We start from the raw sequence: 7,831 nt of genomic DNA on the forward strand, positions 1-7,831 counted from the left end.
TTTTAGGGTAAAAGTCTGAAACTTGTTTGCTGAGGGACTCATTCACATCAGCATCCTGAGCAGGGAGCAACTTCTTCAAAGCATCTTTCTTTAGGGAAACAACGCCAAGGAGAGCAGGCACTCAGCTCTTCCAGGAGAGATTAAAGAGGAAAATTAGCAAAGCTGCAGTTTATGCCCATACCAATAAGAGCAGGCGTTTACCACCACTTAAATAATTAAAAAGATTTTTCACTAGTGACCAGGTTGTCACTGACTCATCTCAAAGCCACCCATGGATGCAGGCAGCAGAGTGACGGCTCGGGGTTGTGGCAGGGCTCTGCTCCATGGGGATTCTGCAACCCTAGTAACCCCAGCACAGCGAGCTGCAGGGAAGAGGGGAGGAAGACGAGAGAGAGAGAAAAAGAGGGGAGGAAGAAGAGAGAAAGAGGGGAGGAAGACGAGAGGCTGGACGAAAAGCTCTCTGGTTTTCCCAGCAAGCTCTGACACTATTTCTTCTGGGATGGGACCCAAGGTTTGTTTTGAACAATTTTTAGCTAGACCATGCAATGCCGACTCCATTAAAATGCTGAGACTTTGGGAGCAATTATCCCCAAAAAAAGCATGTCAGGCAGTGCAGTGCAAGTAGGCAATTAGGCTGCACGTTAAGAGGCAGAATCCAGGCATTAGCACACCAGCCAGCGCGCGCGGGATGCGTACCGCATTTAGTGTATTTACAACACATGACCTAATAGTAAAAGCAATAATTAGCTACTATTAATACCAATGGAAGAAAACAGAGGGAAAGGGAAGCCGCACAGCTAAACACAAGTTATTTATACGGAGGTGGCTAGCACAAGCCAGGAGTAAAGACGGCACCGTGGTGCGGCGCGAGCGTGCTCATCCCCAGCCCCAGCCTCGGAAAGGGGGAACGGGGTGGTCCACGGGTGAGGGATGGTCTTGGGAAACCTGTAGAGCTGCATCACGGGCACTGCTGCTCGCCGAGAGGATGGGTACACTCCAGGCTGAAGTGGGTGGGTTTGGGTCCCACCTACATCACCACTCCGTGTTCCGCACTCGCACGTAACAGCCGCTTTCTGTGGAGAACCTCTCCCAGAATTTCCAAACGAGATTAAGCCACATGTAACCTGCGGTGGTTAAGAGGAGGATGACATCCCCCCTCTTTTCACTTATCCAAAATATTTCCAGGCAGTGGGGCAAGGCAAAAACCGCAACGAGGCAAAGCAACACCGCGCCATCTCCGAGAGCAAGAAACAGGACTGGCTCAAAGCTTTTGTTAGAGAGAAGAGGGTGCTTTCATAATACAGCCCTTTGTTCTGCTGGAGGAATTCAACTGCTATAAATTCATTCCCCTGGTAAATGTAGCAGTTATCAGGCATTTTACCACGGGATTCCTGGTCTCCTAGTGAAGTTAAATGCAGTGCCATTACAGCAGCACTTTAACGTGTAAATATTACATTCCTGGTTCTTTAGGAGATGTTCATTTAGTGAAATAAAATCCTGCTAGTAAAACACCTGATCAAACCCTTCAGCTGAACTGGCCCAGTAATTGCTCTAGGACTGGAGGGAGTCCAATGACTGGTTGCAATTTATGACCACTTTAGAAAAAAAAAAAAAAAAAATCTACCTTGAAGCATCCGCTAAGGACTGAGTTGTAGATGAGATCATGGAGTACATTTACATCGCAGCTTTCTATAAGTGGCTGCTAATTCGTGCTGAATTTCTTTGTAATTCTGATGGAATCGCATCTGACAATCACATAAATAGCAAAAAATTCCTCAGGAATAATGTTACTACAACAAGGAGTAAAAGGCAAAGGAATGATTCATCTTTCATGGTGAGACATGCCCTTTTCTATCATCTCTACTCACCCAAAAACATTTGCCCAGCCCAAATTTCACAGCCAGGGCTGACAGACACCAAGTTGTAAAGGGGTCACTCTCCTGAGCCACAACCAAACCACAGTTGCAGTTTGAGGGAAATACAGTTAAAATATGAAGCTGTGAGAAAGCACAAAGACAATTAAGCAATGAGATGAGCTGCCTGAGGGAGGCTGCAGGAAAACCTTGATGAAGATTTTGCTGCAGGCAGGGGGCTGCATTAAATGACCATCATCTCTGCTGTTATTAAAAATCCAAGGGTCATGGTTGGAACCGGCCAGAGAAAACGGATGCAAAATACGACCATTTTAACCCTTTCAATTCAGCACAGAGAATCAGGATTAGAAAAGGGGGGGAAGGGAAAAAAAAAAAAAGATCACAGTGCAGGAAAAAGCAGAGTCATAAGCGCATCAGGAGCCTATGATCCATTTGTAAAATGGCAGACCAGTGTCCAGAATCATGTCAGAGATGGAATGGTGGGATCTATAGAGATTTTAAGAGGTTTGGGGTTTTCTTCTTCCTGCAGTGAGGGTGCCTCCTCTCCGCACTCTGGAGCCAAGGAGTAAAGGTGGGTTTAGGCTCTCTGCATCCCTCCGTCTCCAGAAAGCAAACACACATGTTCTGCCTTGGGAGGAAGGAGGTTTCATCACCCTCAATAGCACAACCACGCTCCAAAAGGGCTTTATTAAAAAGGCCGCAACCCTTTGGCACTTGAATAGCACCAAAACGAAAACGCCAGCTCAGCTCGCCAGGCAAACCTGCACACGGACAGCTTTGGAGACAGCAGGTTCCCCTCCTGCCTCCACATCGTCCCTAGGAGAAGAAATGCCTGGGGAAACCACTGGGTCATCTCCTCATCTTGCTCCATGGACCTGAGAAGCCTGGAGACGATGAAAAAGAAGCCGTCCTTTGACGGCCTCAATTAACCAAATAGCTCAAAACTTTGCTATTTGCCTGGCACCAGTAGAAACGTGGTCCATATGCTGAACTAGAACAAGAACTTGTTTGAGGAATTGCTGCCTCAACCGTGAGATGCCAAAAGCCAGATGGGGGATTTAGAACAGTGCAAGGCTGGCTTACTGGGCAGGGGCAGCTACAGCACAGCGTGTTCCCAGAAGAAAGCAACAGTCCCCAAAAGCTATGGGAAAGGGTTAAAAATAAAAGCGAGCAACTTTCTTATCATGCACTCCTTGTCTTCCACTAAATTAATGTCGGAATCAGAAATCAGACGACACTCCAGGCTGCCTGAAAATTGTTTTTACACTTCTAGTACGCCCGTGGCCAAAACCTAGACAATATACATTCAGTGTGAGGTGATTATTTAATGAATTAAAGGAGCAGACACATTAGGAGGAGACGAAGCTCCGTTCTGCTCTTCTCCCCCTGAACAAAGACTTCAGGACCAGCTTCACCCAGATAGCAATAGCGTCACTGGAAAGACGACTGGCTGATGCCCCAACTCTTTTGGAGAGCAAATACACCCTTCGTCTCTCGCCGAAGCTAAGTGGGTCTGATGCAAGGCAGCGGGATATACAACGTGAAGTCGCATTTTTAGATTCCCATTGGGTGCAGTAATGATGAGTACGGAAGAGCAGCAGCATCTCTCCTTAAGGCTGTTAATAAAGTTCACCTTCACCAGCTAAGCCCATTCCTCTTTCCTAAAGACTGGAAGAGATTTTATAGCAGATTCATCACCTCCACCCTTTAATTCTATTTTTGGAGTCTATTGAACTTTTGCATATGTTGAAATGAAAAGAGTCTATATTAACACAACCACTTTTTTGTTACTGTAATGAGAGCCTTGAAACCACCACAAAGAGAAACATGCCTTTTAGCAGCTGAAACAAATTATTACAGCAACTGAGTCTTAAAAGGAATTTCAAGTAAAAATATAGTATTGCATGAAGTTGTTATGGCAACTGATGTTGTAGAGTAACTGCACTGGGGCAAGTTTTCCTCCCTCATCCTGCTCAGCAAAGTCTAGGAAAAACTTTATGATAAAACTGTGCCTTAATTAGTCAAATAAGTCATAAATATAGCTTATCCCAAAATCCTTAACATTCCAGCCTCATGCAGTCTGTGTACAGTTAGTCTACTAATGAGAAAATATATCTACTAAAGCCCCACTTACCATTAAAAATCCTATCCAATATTTTCCTAATACAATTTATCAATTTAAACACATTGCACAATGTAATATTCTGCAGCATTCTATTAAAAAGATAAATAGCTATGGAAAAAACAAGGGATTAAACATACTGTAATGTGATCTAACGGTACTTAAACGTAAATAAAAACTTAAACACGGACGGGGAAGCATACCGTATTTGAGAGCAAAAGGAGCGCAAGTTCAGCTCTAACTCTCTGGATTGGAGTATTAATAGGACAGAGGAAGCAGGGCAATGAGAAATGACAGTCAACTTCAGAGGATATAAAATTTCCATTAGGCTTTGTTATAAGATTACATCAAAGCAGTTCATATGTTTTAATCTGGGGAAAGAGAAAGCAGCTACTTGGGGTCTGTGCCTGGGGGCTGCCTCTGTGTACTGAACCAGACAGTTTGCATAATGAACAATTTTTATTCAATCAGGATTTCAGCACAGATAGCTCCCACTCAATGGGCTCTAGCACAAATAGGGTTGGAAATTGATGCTATTCTTCAAGCTCCACCTGCTGGCTCCGGAAGAAGTGCCGGTGGCTTTCCGAAGGGCCAGTTTTTGGAGGGACACCAAGTTAAAATCCCTGCGCGAAGTTTTTGGGATAAAAATCCAAGCCCAGGTTTTGTACCTCTTGCCTTTCCGAGTTAAAAAGAAACAAACCACCATCAACAAAAAAACCCCAAAAAACCCCACACCACGCCCCCAAACAAACAAAAAACCCCACAACAAACCTCCCCCCCAAAATCCCCAAACTTTAAGCCCACGTTATTCTTGCGCTGTACGAACAATGTAGTTGATTTAAGTTTGCTTAGGCAGATCTTGAGCAGCCGCAGTGCTCCTAGAGCAAAGGTGCTCGAGCTGCCAAAAACTGCCTGTTTGAAGCCACCTGATTACCGAGGGAGTTGTCTTGTGCTCAGAGTGCAGCCAAAAGGGCAAAGCAGCCGGGGAAATCGTTCCATTTAGCGCGCGCCTTCTGCACAATAATTACTTATTTAAATTTTACTCTGCTGGTTGAGCCGCTAGAAAATGCACTATAAACAAAGGTGATTTTATGCAGACAATAGCTGAGACAGTCATTTTTTAAAGACAGGCACACGATGACTTATCTCCCAGGACGAACAGCTCTTATGAGATGGCTGAAACAAGGTTTATAGCCTAAACCCTATTTCCAAGGGTTATTCCAGTGGCTGCACTGCCAGATCACCTTCAGCTTCAGCAGCAGCACGGAGCTCGCTTGCCCCCCGCAAACCAGCGTCACTAACAGCTTTATGGAGAGGCAACACTTAGATGCGCAAAACTGTTTGTTCCATCCGAGGAGGATCATTTAAGGGTTTCAAATAGACACCTGATAATTCAGAGTTAATTACCGCGGGCATATTAAAGACATTTCTGCCAGTACCTCTGGATTCTGCCTATTGATTAGGCACTGCGGCTGCTCTCCGGCTCTTGGAGAAACTGTTGCAGTGAATTTAGCTTCCTGCCTGATTCGGGTAGGCTTTGCTTCTGACTAGCACCAAATCCCTTCTTCCTATTTCCAGAAGAAAAATAGCTACATTTTAATCTAGACCTTCCAAAGCTCCTGCCATACCCGCGACGTCCTGAATGCAGAATTATGGCTTTCCCTGGTTTTTGCTCATTTGTCTGGAAGCCTGTAGATTGTTGCCTCTCACCCCCAGCACTTTTTGGCTCAATCCAGAAATATTCTTTTATCAATTCGTCTGACAGCAATCCAACAAGAAGGGTGTGTTGGAAGATGATGCTAATCCAGAGAGATCATTCTTCAGTTGGAGCATTCATGAAGCCTAATGAACTATTGGCAGAACGGGACTTCTGTAGCGCAATTAAAACTCGCTTCTGTGAGATACAAAATATTGCCACTAAAAGTTAACTGTGCCAAGCAGGGGAGGTGGATTAGCTCAAGGAACATAAATTGGTGAGAGAAGCCACTTCCTTCCCCCCCCCCCCCCCCCCCCCCCCCCAGCCCAGCCCCAAGCCTTATGCATTAAGCAAAGCCGAAATAATGAATATGCATTGCAAGGTGTTTGCTACAAGCCTACTTATAACGTGCACAGCCAGGAACTCCTGGAAGGGGGATTTATGGGTGCAGTCACACACAGCTGGCACACAGTGTTCCGCAAGCATCAATCGGGATGAACGCCCCCCCTGTAAGCACTTAGCACCCACCATAATAAACTAAGGTGTATAAGTAGAGTCTCAAGTTTATTTTCAGGAGCACCCCTTGGGGGGAATGCTAAATCATCCACCTCGGGTTTGGCAAATTCAAGGAGAAACCGGAGCTGGGAGCAGGGATTCGGTACATCTCCTGCCCCGAGACACCAAACGCCCTGAACTGCACAAAGAAGAGGAGGCAAAGCATGGGAACAGGTTGCTGCTGGGGGACCAGACCCGCCATTAACACCAGATGACATGTCATTAGTCATAGGAAGTGACACTAACAGGGATCATTACAGCACTATGTCTTTCACCAGTTTTGGTTAGCGGGGAAAAAAGAACCATCAGAAACTTAAGTTTTAGAGTTTCAAAAAGAAATTCACATTCATTGCTTGATCTTTTTGTATTTGTTTCCAAACATGATAATTAAAATTCTAATCAAAATACAGTTATTCCTTTTCTTAAAAAGAATTAAAAAGTTACTCTTCTTCTTAAACCTTGCTCAGTAACGAGCATGCTCTCTCCGCAATCTGATACAAGACTAAAGTCTAACGAGAGCAAGTCAAGCAAAGCTTTTTACAAGGTGAAGGCAACTCCCAGAGCTTTAGAATCAGCAAGAGACGCGGTGATACAGGCTTCCTGCTGCAAAGGCTGCCTTAAGGACTGATGCTAAAGGCCATGTCCACTGATGGGTGATATATTAACTCTGTCCCTTTCCTCAAACCCTCTAAGTCTGTACTGCTTCATGGGAGAGGTTTGAAAATTAAGATATACTTTTTTTGCCTTATTAATCTCTTTGCAGAAGCTGTATGCTTGGAGACAGCAAAGAAAATAGGTTAAGGCTCACAATAAGCTGAATGAGTTAAATCAGAATCAGGCAAGTAGGCTGACAGCCAGTTATTGCGACTCTTAAGCTTACGGGCCAAGGTACGAGTATGAAGGGAACTGCAGTATCAAGTCAGATAAAATGAATACGTTGGTTTTGACTAGTCTATAAGGAAGGGTCAAGTATTGGCTTGCTGGTGGGACCTATTGCCAACATGAAATGACTGGCTGAAGCAAAGAAGGACTGACACTACTTCTCCAAATTATAAATTCTGCTTCCCAATCTATCTGAATGGATTAACCTCAAAACATGAGATCCGGAATTTAAAGATTCAGAATTCAGAAGCTATTATGAGTCAAGAGCAGGAATTAGCATTTGAGTTATAAATATGCTCTAACAAACTGACAGGAGTCGGCTTGCTGTTCCTTCCCTGTTTGAAGATGGTGGCATCAGGCTCGCAGTATTTAGAGATATAAACCTAGAAGTGATTTGCACATCCCAGCTGGATGTTAACAACAGGGCTTGTCGGAAGAACACTGCTCCTCACCTTCTAACTGGTGCTACCGTGCAGTACGCTGTTATGGCAAGGGAGGGTCTTTGTTCTCAGCCCAGGGAATGGGGTCTGTCCGAAGAAAAAGCACCTTCCCGGGACATGAGGCTGTAGCACGCCACTGTGAGCTCCTACAGGTCCTCCCCTAGCCAAAAGACAGGCAGAAGAGAGGCAGACACAAGCACACCCTGAATAAACAGGAGCCACTAATATCGGAGAATGTCTCCAGGCAGTAAGTAATGAAGGC

This window comes from Leptosomus discolor, chromosome 18, assembly GCF_034619465.1.
Source record: "Leptosomus discolor isolate bLepDis1 chromosome 18, bLepDis1.hap2, whole genome shotgun sequence".
Classification (NCBI taxonomy): domain Eukaryota; kingdom Metazoa; phylum Chordata; class Aves; order Leptosomiformes; family Leptosomidae; genus Leptosomus; species Leptosomus discolor.